Genomic DNA, 14,787 nt, shown 5'->3' with positions numbered 1-14,787 from the left:
TGGAATTGAGTTGAAGATCCTTACATTAATTCACACAATTATGAATGCCTGATTTTTGACAAAATATCCAAAACTATACAATGGAAAAAAGAAAGTATCTTCAACAAATGGTGCTGGCATAACTGGCTGTCAACATGTGTAGAAAAATTCAAATAGATCCATATCTATCACCATGCACAAAACTCAGGTTCATATGGATCAAAGACTTCAACATAAATACAGCTACACTGAACCTGATAGGAGAGAAAGTAGGAAGTAGTCTTGAATGCATTAACATGGGAGACCACTTCCCAAATATAACACCCATAGCACAGACACTGAGAGAAATAATTAATAAATGGGACCTCCTGAAACTGAGAAGCTTCTGTAAGACAAAGGGCACAGTAAATAAGACAAAACGATAGCCTACAGAATTGGAAAAGATTTTTGCCAACCCCACATCTGATAGAGGGCTGATCTCCAAAATATATAAAGAACTCAAGAAACTAGACATCAAAATACCAAATAATCCAATTAAAAATGGGGTACAGATCTAATCAGAGAATTCTCAACAGAAAAATCTCAAATGACCCAAAGACATTCAAGAAAGTGTTCAACATCCTTAGCCATCAGGGAAATGCCAATCAAAATGACTCTGAGATACCATTTTATGCCTCTCAGAATGGCTAAGATAAAAAACACTGATGACCTCTTATGCTGAAGAGGATGTAGAGCAAGGGGAACACTCCTCCACTGCTGGTGAGAGTGCAATATTGTACAGTCATTTTGGAAATCAGTATGGCAGTATTTCAGAAAACTGGGAATCAACCTACCTCAAGACCCAGCCATTCCACTCTTGGACATATACTCAAAAGATGCTCACCTATACCACGAGGACATTTGCTCAACTATGTTCATGGCAACACTATTCATCATAGCCAGAACTTGAAAACATCCTAGATGCCCCTCAACTGAAGAATGGATAGAGAAATTTTGGCCCATTTACACAATGGAGTATTACATAGTTGTAAAAACAAACAAAACAAACAAACAAAAAAAACAATGCCATCATGAAATTTGCAGCCAGTTGATGGAACTAGATAAAAATTATCTTGAATCACGTGACCCAGACCCAGAGAGACAAACATGGTATGTACTCACTCATAAGTGAATAATAGCGGCAAAGCAAAGGATAAACAGGTTACAAAACACAGCTCCAGAGAAGCCAGTAAAGAGGAGGACCCAAAAAGGAACACACATGGATCACCCCAGGAATGGGAAAGGATTAATGTCTTGGGTAAACTAGGAGTTGGGGAGTAGAAGGGAGGAGATGAGGGGAACATGAGGGTTCGAGATGGCCAACTTCATGGAAGGACAGGGAGGGAGGGTAATGACAGAGATATCTTGACAGAGTGAGCCATTATGGAGTTAGAGAAAAATGTGGTTTTTAGGAAATCTCCAGGAATCCACAAGGATGTCCCCAGCTAAGACTCATAGCAATGGTGGAGAGGGTGCTTGAACTAGCTTTCCTCTGTACTCAGATCAGTGACAACCCTAATTTTCATCATGGAACCTATATCCAGTGACAGATGGAAGCAGATGCAGAGACCCATAGCCAAACACTTGGCCAAGCTCCTGGAGTTCAGCTGAAGAGAGGGAGGAGAAATTATAGGAGCAAGGTGAGTCAAGATTATGATGGGAAAGACCACAGAGACAGTAGAATCCATGGATACTGAACTGACAGCTGGGGAGTTGGCATGGAACCACACTAGGCACTCTGAATGAGGGTAAAAGTTGTGCAGCTTGATGTGTTTGTGGGTTCCCTGGCAATGGGACCAGGACTCATCCTGAGTGCATGAACTGACTTTTTTTAAAGCCCGTTCACTATGGTGCCATGCCTTACTCAGCCTTGATGCAGGGGCAGGGACTTGATTCTGCCCCAACTTGGTGAGCCAGCCTGTGTTGAATACTCAAGGGAGGTCTTACCCACTATGAGTAGTGGATGGGAGTGGAATGGGGAGAGGTAGGGGGAGAGGGAAAACAGTAGGGAGGGGGAAAAGTGGATTTATAAAGAAAACAACAATTTTAAATTAATAGATAAACCTTTAAAAATCAAGAAGAAGAACTAAAAGAAAATAAAATCCTCTTTCATGGGAATGTAGTGGTATTTGCTCTGTCCATGACCTTGGGCTATAGGAACAGTAGGAGGTGGTGCTTCTTGCCATTGTATGTGACCTCTTAAAAGGAAAAGGGGGAGTGTGATGAGCCCTTTCTCCCTGCTGGCTGGTTCCTAGTGTGATTGAACTGCCAGATGGATTTGCCCTGGTCAGATCAGAGGAAGACGTCAGCTGTCTACTCTGTTCTGTATTCATGAGGGTATTTCCTCAATTTACACTAATAACTTTCCCCAATACTTTTTAAGCAGACTCAAATGGATTTATTTCATTACCAGGGCCTAGACTACCTCCCTGACTCCTATCCCTGGGGACTCCAGGGTGTCAGGTCCAAAAAAATTGGAACCAATTGCTAACTGTGATGCATATCAGCATTACAAAGTACATGCTGGTTTCCAGGTTCTCTCAGCAACTGAAGTAGCTCTTTCAGAGTGCATGCTGGCATCCTGGTTCCTACAGCTTTTCTCACAATGCTCCCTACTACAAAATTTTCATTCATGGGTTCTCTTCCTCCAGGTTCTCATTCATATATAGCCCTGCAATTTTGGCCTTGTGCCCTCTTGGCTGTCTTGTGGCCCTCTTGGTCCCCTCTCTCTTGACCCTTTCACCTCTTTGTACTCCCTCTTCTGGCTCCTCTGTCTCTGTATTGTCTCTCTGTTCCCATATCTCTCCTTTCATGGCCCAGTTCAGTAGTCTACCGACCATGTTTAGTCTACTAATTTCTTTCCCTCCTCTAGACTCTTCCAGATGCCCATGGCTGTACTTTTCTTCCTTTCAACATTAAGAACCTTCTCCTCAACCATTCCTTGGAGTGGTAATGCCCTTACTTTATACAAAGGGATTCTCGTGGCAGACTCGGGTATCCTCTTTCCTGGGGACCTTGTCCGACTCTGCTCTGACCCATTTCCACAACATTGTATCAGCCATCCAATACCTGGGGACACTCAACTAGGTAATCCTCTGGCCACTTCAGCCTAGGAATCAGGGGATGGTGTGGGGGTGCAGGGTTGTGCCCCTGGGCCCAAAGCCTAGGGGCTGTAGGGTGAGGGTATGAGGAATAAAGACTTACCTCTTAGTCCAATCTGGTGCTGGCAGGCTCTATTTCAGGGAACAGTTGCAGCCCATACTCAGATATTTTAACATTATTTCATTAACACAAAAACTTCCAATTTTTTGGTGACTTTAATATGCCTAAATTCAAAATATGCATATTGAGACTGATTATACAGACTACCAAAGACTTAATGTCCAAATAAGTACTTTCTATACATTGGAGTCATGGTTAAGTTTATGTTAAACACGTTGATGTGAGGAAACCAGAAACATCAATGTCAAACCCTGCATGGTTGCATTTTAAGAAGAAATTTAAAAAATATTTTTAGTTTGAAAGAAGAAACTAAAACATAAATGCTAAATATTTCAAAACAGTGAATCCTATACTTCCAATCCTATGGAAAAGGTGTATATATCTTTAAAAAATATGTTTAAATTTCTATAAAATATTTGCCATTTCTTATATACCCTGTGCCTTTACTAATGAAGATACAGTGTTGTGCATATGAAGCATTAATGCTCTGTGAGAAACAAACACACGTAAACACACAAGTTATAGAAGAGATGGAGTGCCTCTATAGAGTATAGCAGTTAACAACATCTGGAAGAATTAACAAATAAAATGCTGATAATGGAAGAAATGATACAATAGGCACTAGAGAAATAATGAATTCAATAGATATTAATGCGATTTTTCAGAAAAAACAAAATTGAAAAATCTACTTTGCAAATATACTGGATATTTTTAAAGAATGAAAATAAATAACAAATATATTGATAGTTATATCATTTGAATTCATGATGACAGTCACAAATTACAAGTAGACAAGTATCACAAAATTATTTCATGACCAACTAAGACTAAAGCAAGAGTTTTATATCTATCTGTTAAAAAGATCTTTTCTCCCTGGAAATGACTAAACAGTTTCACAAAGGGAGTTTTTCCCAACTATCAAGAATCTAATAATTCTCATTCTCTCAAGTACAGTCACAGAATGATCACACTGGAGAATTTAATAACTCCTTTGGAAATAGGTAGAATTGTTTCTGATGACGGAGAACAACATTACAAGGAAGAAATTCAAAGCACATACTCCTTATACTGAGCTCACATGAAAAAGTCAGACAAGATAATTCAGAAGGAGGAAATTCTACTATCATATTAGGTTTTTGTAGTATATTTCAATAATTTTTGTCAATATAAGAAAATACAAATTATCACGTAATTGTGTGCTCGCTTCGGCAGCACATTTACAAATTATCACGTAATTGAAAATATACTAAAGTATAACAATGAAATAGATAGATTGTTCACTTATGTCCAACAAAGTAGATGAGCAATATCAATCTGGAATGGTTAATTGAGAGCATTTGGGAATTTTCACTATTGAGAAATGATTTACTTGAGTCTGAAAAGACAATGGAAATGTGGGCAAATGCCAGAGAGCTGGTACAGAGAAATGGCTTGAAGTAAAAGGAGAACCTGAGCAGAGACCCACAAGAACTTTTGTTCCTAGTAGATATGGATCATTGTGTGACGTGTCCAGAAAGTCATTATGCAAACACAGAGCAGATCAACTGCCTCCAGAAAGCAATAACATGAAGACCCTTTGGGAAAGACACTGACCTACTTGGTCCTGGGCTTCTCTGCACTAACAGGAGGTGTTCTTGGTGTCTTTGTGAAGTACCACCACACTCCCATTGTCAAGGCCAACAATCAGGTTCTCACTTACATCCTGCTCATCACTCTGACCTTCTGTTTTCTCTGTCCATTGCTCTTCATTGGCCGTCCTAACACAGCCACCTGTATCCTGCAGCAGAGCACATTTGTAGTTCTGTTCATGGTGGCTCTCTCCACAGTCTCGGCCAAACTATTACTGTGGTTCTGGATTTCAAGATAACTGTTGCAGGGAGACTAATAAGGTGAATAATGGCATCAAGAGCACCTAACTACATAATTACCATCTGCACCATTATCCAACTTGTGCTATGTGGAATTTGGCTGAGCAACTCTCCTCCATTTATTGAGTCAAATGCTTACTCTGAGCATGGACACATTATTATATGCAACAAGGGCTCCACTATTTCCTTCCATTCTTTCCTGGCATACCTGTGTGGATCTTACAGATTACTCCATGTTTTTCTTAATTACATAGAAGTCTTCAAGCCTGTTTAGCACAAATCCAATTGTCAGAGATCATATAGCAATTTGAGATTTTATATTTGTTGGTTCTGTTTACTGATGAAATTGATCTTCATTCTCTCATTTTCTATTGTTTTTACATAGTTCTCTTAATTAGAAAGCCTATTTTCATAAAAATCCCTTGTCTCTCTCAATCAATATGAAAGACAATATTAATGGGATTTGAATGTATTCTTTACCTCTTCCAAATTGCATAACTTTGCGTTTACAGCATCAAATGTTTTCATATGTATTCAGGTGTTTTTGATGCCCTCGGTATGTTTCCTGGATTCATCGTGCTTACATTTCATCTATGCTTTGCTATGAAGAAAGGCACATTTTTAAAAATGAATATGATTTTGACATGAAGGAATTACTCTGCCAAAAATACTGCATAATTAGCTGCATACTAGAATAGAATAGACCAATTTGTTTAATTATAACCCAAACTCAGATGTCAGTTAATAAGATATTTACCCAATTACATGAAGCTTCTGTTAAATCTGTAAAGATTGTGAAATGTCCTGCTCTAACCAGTTCTGTAGAATCTGTGCTCATGTCTATCTTTGACTATAGATATCAAAATGGCTTTTCTACTCACTCACTCATTCACAATTTTTCAATTTTGATAAAATGCTCTATATTCTTTATTGTGTAACTCCTGCGTATTTATGAGTACTCATTTCTCCATATTTTATCAATATCACTTAAGAGATATGTAATTCTTTGGGAACAACATTTCTGACTCTTCTTATTTCATGTGCAGTATACATTTGCATAAATATGTAAGACATTATGTGCTGTGTGCCTTGTATCTTGTCGTTTGTCTAGTTTTTTTTTTTTTTTTTTTTTTTTTTTTTTTTTTTTTTTTTTAGTTTACAAGCTGTAACTTTCAAGAATAAGGTAAAGGATAACTTATGACAATCACTACAGGTAAATTAAAAACAAGCCAGAGTCTATCTTTGTGAATGGGTTCATCAGGGTGACTTTTATAAAAACATTTTCTCATACCATAAGTTGTTATCATGGTTTGCCTTCGCTCATCTCCTCCCAGATCCTCCTTAAAGCCAACCAACCAACTCCCTGACCCCTTTTTCTCTCTCTTTAGGAAAAAAAACAGGAAAAACACCCAAGCAGAACAAAATAAAACAAACAACAACAAAACTAGGTAAAGTTTGTAGAACACATGGAAAGGCAGGCACACACACACACACACACACACACACACACACACACACACACACAGGTGTCTTGCCTGCAATATAAACTAGTGCAACTGTGGCATAGATTTTGAGGGAGTAACCAGTCAACATCTGATTTGACTTTAGGTCCACTCCATGGAAAACACACCTGACACTTTTGTGTGTGTGCCGAAGACCTGAAACGAAACGGAACAAGGGAGGAGGGTAAAACCAAATGCCACTGTTCTATTAAAAGGCCATAGCAATAAGATGACTCCTAATGACTTTCTGGAATAGATCAGTGCCTTCCTCAACCACTGTCAGAGAAGCTTCCTCCTGCCGCAGATGAGAGCAAATAGAGAGACCCACAGTCGGACATTATGCTGAGAATGATAGACCTTGGAACTCTCAGCCCTGAATATTATGTCTCCCTCTAACCCCTCCCGTCAGGATGTAGGGATCACTGTGGTAGATGATGCAGAAAGAGTGTTGGAGGGAGAAGGACTAGAGGACACTAGAAGAACAAGGCCCTCTACATCAACAAGATAGGTACACAAGTGATCTCACAGAGACTGTGGCAACATGCACAGGGCCTGCACTGGTCTGTACCTGATGGGGCACAAGTGGATGTGTTCACATTCCTCCATTCCTAACCCAGTAGCTGTTTCCCATTTCTAAGCAATTGCAAATGGAAAGTCTAATTTTTTCCAAGAGAGTCTCACTAAAGAAACAAAAGCTCCTTCTAAGTATAGGATACAAAACTAACACTAGATTGCCAACAGAATAGAAACTCAATGGTTTCTTTGGAGCATCCTTGTGTCATAATGCCCTGTCAGGATTCTCATTTTTTTCCCTTTTGTATTTTATTATATATTTTGTTAATGTATTATGACTTGCTCATTTAGTGGTTTTATGAGATTCCTGAGAGCGTGAACAAGTGGGTCTCTGTGTCTATATCTGTTTTTGTGTGCTCTCTTGGGCAATTTTCCTCTTGTGTGGGAGTTTTGTGCTATTCTGATGTGCTAGTTTTTGTTTGATATACTGCTATATTTTATTATATTATATTTAATAAATATTCCTTAGAAGCCTAATGTTTTCTAATGACAGATAGAATGGAGTTAGATCTGAGCAGGAGGAGTGATGTGGAGGAACATGGAGAAGAACAGAGTGGGGAAACTGTAATTAGGATATATGATGTAAGAAAAAAGATATTTTCCATAAATGAAAAGGAAAGATAAAAAATATAATTGGAAACCATAATATTTAAGCAAATGTTGTATAAGCTAAATTTTGCAAAAACAGAATATTATGAGCCCCCAAACTTCCAAGATATCATTGATTTCATTTTTTAATTTTGTTATTTATTGAAAATAGTTTTTTTCCATGCACTATATTGTTATCAATGTTTTCCTTCCCCCACTCCTAGTAGATCTCCTGCACCTTCCTACCCACCCCAAAACACATCTTTTCTCTTGCCCTCACTATAAACACACAGACATGCAAAATAAATAACTCAATAAAAATAATTCAGAATAGGAAACAAACAAATAGAAAAAGTCATCAATCCCCGCTGAGTTCATTTTGTGTTGCCATCTACTGCTGGGCATAGGGCCTGCCCTTCAGTGTCCTTTGTATATCCTGTGCGACCTCATGGGAGAAACAAATTTTTCCTTTCATTTCCTAAGCAGGTTTAAGTTTCTGCAGTGATTAACTGAAAAAGTTGGATTTTTCTTTTTAAAGCATCTGAAGTAACAAAAAATTGGTCATAAGAGGAAGGGAACTTGTCTTTGTCATTGGTTTTGTTTTTTGAGACAGGGTTTCCATGTGTAACAGCCCTGGCTGTCCTAGAACTTGCTTTGTAGACCAGACTGGTCTCAAACTCACTGAGATCCACGTGCTTCTGCCTCCTGAGTGCTGGGATTAAAGGCATGGGCCACCACTGCCCAGGTGGAAATTCTTTAAAATGGGATCATTCATGATATATTGTGTACCACACTAAACTTTGTCATAAGATCAGCGGGACAAAGCAACAAGCCACTGCCAGGTCTTACCTCTAGGACTCCTCAGCATGAAAAGTCCTCCGCTGATAGGATTCAGGTTGAATGAGCGTCCTCAACCAAAATGGCCACCACTGTTTGACTCTGTTTATCTCCTAGATTGAGTCAATCTTATGTAGTCCAAGGTGGCTTTGAACTCACAGACATCCAGACGATCTCTGCCTTAGGAGTGCTAGGATTAAAGGTAGGTGCCACCACTGTCTGGCATCTATGTTTAATCTAGTGGCTTGTTCTGTTCTCTGATCTTCAGGTAAATTTTATTAGGGTGCACAATATATCACCACATTTCCACATTTTGGTCTAAAATAATAAGAGAAGGTTATAGCTAATATAAGAAAAACTATATACAATAAGTATATACAATACATACAGTCAAGAATTACATTAACAATGTCCATTCCATTAACATTTGACAAATTCAGACAAAGAGCTCCATTATTTATCCTATTTTAGTGAGTCCAAAATGTTGTATCTAATTCATTTCCTACCCTAACTTGTATTACCAACCGAAAACTGTCTTTTGATGTCTTTCAGACTTGTACACTTTACACGTCTTTAGTGAGTTTCTTTTCTGTATTTGTTAGCATGGAAAATTAGAGCTATAACTATCTAGTCTTCAGAACTCATGCTCTTTCTTTAAAATGTAATAAATACTTGATGGTGGAAAACAAACCTGGACAGATTACCTCCCAAAAGATAGCTTTGACTCTAGATCAAAATTTATTAAAATAAGCAATGTTCAATTTAATTCTTATAGTAACAAGGACAAGTACTGTGGAGAGAGACATAAGGTACAACAAAGACATTTATACACTCAGACCCCACACTTTAACCTAAAACTTCTTTAAAACACACCTCTCCACTTCTAGTATTCCAATATTCTAACAAAATCCAAAAATATATATCAGCTCATATATATATATATATATATATGGACTTATATATATTGACTTCTGGACAAATAGTTGCTCATCATTTTTATAATTTACTTCTCTGTTCCCTGTGAGAAAAATTACCTGAAATGAAAAAGATAATGGCAGATAGGCTTATTTTGCTTCCTTGTTTTTAAGAGATATCATCAATATTAAAGAGGAGACATTGTAGGATTCAGGAGAGCTGCAGGTGGTGAGATTTGAATGTATCAACTCTTTACAGAGTAGAGTACAAGGAACCTGAACTGGAGGCCAGAACCTGAGGTAGGTAGAACCCTCAAAAGTCTGTGAATAATGACCTACTTTCACCATATAGGCCCAAACTCTTCAAAATCCTACAATCTCCTTGTATAACCAGAATCTCAGTATCACAATCAACTGAATTAGAGAAAGAACAGCAGCCATAAGTAAAAATATCCCCAATTTCAGACACACAACCATCATCACATCTAAGTGTAGTATTGAGATGATATGATCCACAATGCACCATCCCTTAACATCAGGTCTGCTTGCTATATAAAACACAATGTGGGTTCAACTCCACACCATGCATATGACTTTCCTCAGCAAAAGACGTCCCAGATGCAATATCCTCTGAGGCCCTCCCTCCTCACAGGACTCCGGGCATGCCTTACAACTCTGGTCAGTTAAGTCGGAAACCTTGACGCATACTTCCTTGGGTCCCTCAAGTTTGCAACTCTTTACTTCCTGCAACACAGAACCATTTTTAAAATTCTAGTATGCCCTACCACCATCTTAAACTGTACCGTGATGCCTTGGGTTATAGTTACAGTAGTCTCTTTGTGATAATCCACGGGAATATGTCTGTATTTAATCACTCTCTAGCAGGAATCCATCTCAACAGCCTTTTCAGTCAAAATCCAAAGGAATTGTCATATTCTCATTTATAGTCTTCTATGGGTGCTCTTTTAAACCGAAGGGACCCAAAATATTATCACTGTGCACAGCTTTAGTTTTCTGTTTAGTATAATACATGTCTTTGTCAATTCCAGGAGCTTTGTCATAAACTTCCTACAGCTTTAAATCACCAGGTTTGACCCAAGATCACAGAATTACTTATTTCTTGTTATTATTTCTTTTGAGATCTGCACTCAGTCCCTTCCCCTCAGTTACCTTAGCTCTAACACCTGTCTGTATCCCTTAAACTTTCTATCCTAGTTTTCAACCATCGAGTAAAATGAATCCTGTCCACATATATGTTTGGACTGCATTCCATTGTAACATAGTGGAGTAACCCAGGGTATAACTATAGATGAAATTTCATAATACTTCTCCCCATGCATGTGTCAAATGCCATTTACTCCTCTGCTAGTGGTAGGTCTTCATGGCTACCTCCAATCTCAATGCAGGAATGTGGTTCCCTGTGTGCTTGCACTAGGCTTGTGCATGCTGTCACACTTAATGTGAGTTCATGACTCAGCTGCCATGTTGTGTACCGAGGACACTGTTTCCTAGAAGTAATCAACACTGTCTGTCCCTTAGAATATTTCTACTCCTCCACAGTGATCCATGAACTGGTGAGGAGGTGATACAATGTAAATGTCCCTAAGGCTGATCATTATCCACTCATATTCCATGTACCTTGGCCAATAGCTTGTCTCAGTATTAGACACCACCTGCTCTGAATAGAAGCATCTTTTTGCATTAATTAACTTTGACATCACTATTTTCACAGTTTGGAATATAACACCTGTTTGATTAAAAATTAAATACATCATTGTGTGTGATATCACAATGTAAAAAGAAATTTGGAACTCATCAGCCTAAAGACAATGGGGAATAATGCTGGACTCACATTTATAATCTTAAAAAATAAAAACTAGAAAGCTGAAAAGTCTCAGTGTAGATGGAAGTTTAGACATTATTTCCATGGTACAAGATGAGTATAAAGGTTCAGGGTAACAAAGGGGGAGTTCATTCTTTGACATGCAAGAAAGTAAGAGCACTGGAATCCACAAAGGAGCCAGGACCCATATAAAGAGGAAACCAGAAAGACAATGTGGAGAAAGGAAGGGAACAGTCTACTCTTCCCACATGGAGACCAGCTGATAGTAGATGGGAGGACCCACAGAGGAAAAGGTATCTGGACAAGAGCCCTACTTCTGAAAGACTGGTCTTGCATTTAAAATGAGAGACATGTGGTGTTGGTGTGTGTCAACCTAATAGAGAAATTTCCTGTGACAGTCTTCAAGGCAGACTAGATTTGTGAACACAGGTACTCCATTTATTCACAATTTGTAAAGTACTATTATCAGGGGCCCACTGGACAGTTTATGGAAGAGTCAAATACCAAGGAACCTGGGGATCACACTGACTGAGTTTGTGTGTGTCATGTGGTCCAATAGACAGTCATGAACATTGGCCTGTTCACATGCAGATACTCTGGCTAAAGTCAAGAAGAAAGAACCACAGATGACTGTATCTGTCAGGGCACCTAAAATGTAACTTGACACTCTGACTAGAGACACATGCTTGAGAATGCATTAGTGCTACTTGGATAGGTCAAGGAATTGTCAGAAGAATATTGAGATGACAAATGCCATATAACCAACAGGACAACTCTGCTGATGTCCATGCCATTATTTCCTCCCATTTGGTTGACTTGTGTTTCTATATCTGAAGTTAAATAAACCCTGCCTCCTGTAAGTAGATCTTTGCCAACTATTAGATCATAACCAGGAAAAAATTACTAGTAGAGTGGCTTGACACAAGAATGTGAGAGAAAAAAAATAAAAATCACTATGGATTTTGCCAAGCCTTGATTGGACCATTGCATGTGACATCACATGGAATTCAAGTGATGTAAGCTAGATATCAGCCAATAAAAGATCGCCACCTAGGGCGGGGTCTTGTCTTTGTACTTCAAAGAAGCAGTTGGTTGGTGGGAGAGCAGTTGGATTCAGTTGCTTCTGCTAAATTTGGACTTTTCAAAGCCTGTCAGATCTCAACTTAGTGAGTATAATTACCAGGCTTTCAGTTTGGGCTTTTGTATCTATTTGGTATCTATTCATTGCTTTATTTACATCGTTGGTTTGGGTTTTGATTTGTGCCTGTAAATGCTTTTTCCTTATTTCACCTCATTCTTTCTTTATCATTTTTGCCTTTGTTCTTGTGGAATTTACACATATAGTGGTATATATTATCTCTATAACATGAGGAATTTGATCATGACTTCCCATATCTGACTATTTTGCATTTTGATCATATTAACCTGTTCTATTTTACTTACCCACACATTGAATGTGACAAGTACTTCCAAATGATCTAAGGTTCTTCTCTCTGCTTGTTCAGAATCCCTAGGAAACAAAATGTGACACTGATCTTTATGGAACTGGAACATATGAAGTAACATTTTCTCTAGTTCCAAATGTTTTCCTGAAAAAGGCATTTTATTCCTTTGATGTCTGATTATAGAACTTACCTCAGTGTTGTGTGTGTGTGTGTGTTCTGCTTTGTGTCAATTTGTATGTGTGGACGAATCCTAATGTTCCTGGGTGATCGTGAAGTATGGTCTTAATGTGTTGTTGAATTTGGTGTGAGCTATCTCTCATTAAGGATTTTTATAATCTGTTAGTCCAGGATATTGCCTGACACTGGCCCCCTTTTACGTTTTATTTACTTGGTGTGAGAATAAGTGTAATGCATCTTTGATGAGAAAAAATTTGAAAATGTTCCTTTCCTCAGACTTATAGGATACTGAAATATCAGGAGAACATTGCTGTTTTATGTTGAGATGACAGAATTCATCAGTGAATTGTCCTGGTCAGTGTATGAGTCTTTCTTGATACTCAGCACTCAGAGTGTTTGTCTAGTTTTATTTACTAGACTTTAATATTTCCTTTGACTTATTATTTCTCTCCTTCTTGGATGTATTTTTATTTTTTATCAGGGGAAGGAGGGAATGGCCAGAGCTTACAGAAGGACAGTGATGCATGGACAGATCTTCCTTTCAGACAATAGGTCATTAGTAAAGATGGTCTGGACACTCTGTGGGTGTCTGAGGAGTTTTCTTCCCACCAGACAAGTGTGTCTCCATTAACTTCATGGTGTCTGAGGGGAAAGGAGTTGCTTCAATATCAAGAAGCAGGCTTGGTTAATATGAGACCTATGCTACATGACAGAGGATGGGATCTGGAATTTAGGCTACTTGAAGAGCTCATTGATTATATTCACAGGGTGGATGGGAGAGATATGTTCAATGTGTGACTGTGTGACAGCAATGAATCTGTCTTGGCTTCTGGGAAAGGAGTGGGGTTGGGAAGGATAGTAACCTTCTCTGCTAAGGGCATTTCCTTGGGAACAAGAATGTGAATGGAAAAAACATAATAATTTAACAGAAAATAATTTTTAAAAAATCACTGTGGTTTTTTTCTGAGCCTTGATTGGTCCATAGTATGTGACATCACATGGAATCCTTGTGATGTATGCTAGATACTAGCCAATGAAAAGGCACTGCCTGAGGCTGGGTTTTGTCTGTACTTCGGAAAATCTGTTGGTTGGTAGGAGAGCAGTTGGACTCTGTTTTTTCCCATATACTTGACCTTTTCCCTGACCTGTTGGATCTGGACATAGTGAGTTTGATTCCCAAGTTCTCAGTTTGGGATTTTGTCAATTTTATTTAATTATTTCTTTATTTACATTATTGGTTTGGGTTGTATTTTTTTTCTGTAAATCCTTTTTCTTCATCTCAACTTATTTTTATTCTATCACCTTCTTTTCTTTGTCATTTTTGGCAGTGTTCTTGTGTATTTTACAAATTTATTGTTATATATTAAATGCATAGGATGAGGAATTTGATCATGACTATCATCTAGCTGTACTCTACTTTGATCATATTTATCTGCTACATTTTACTTCCTGACCCATTGAATTGGACAAGTACTTTGTCAAAGGGACAAGTCCCATTGAATTGGACCCCTAATACAAAGGCTATCCCCTTGCCTGCTCATGACCTGCAGTGGACAAAATGTGACACTTGTGTTTGTGGAACTGGCATGTTTGTAGTAACACTTTCAATAATTCCATGTTTTTCCTGAGTTAGGCATTCCATTCCACTGATGTCTGATTTAAGACTTACCTCAGTGTGGTATGTATGCTATGCCCTTTGGCAATTTGTGTCTGTGTACGAATCTTGAGTGTTCCTGGTTAAAGACGTCTTGATCATGAAGTCTGGTCTTATTAATGTGGTGTTGAATTTGAGGTGAGTTA

This window comes from Peromyscus maniculatus, chromosome 23 (assembly GCF_049852395.1).
Source record: "Peromyscus maniculatus bairdii isolate BWxNUB_F1_BW_parent chromosome 23, HU_Pman_BW_mat_3.1, whole genome shotgun sequence".
NCBI lineage: Eukaryota > Metazoa > Chordata > Mammalia > Rodentia > Cricetidae > Peromyscus > Peromyscus maniculatus.
Note: the sequence above shows the minus strand (reverse complement) of the source record.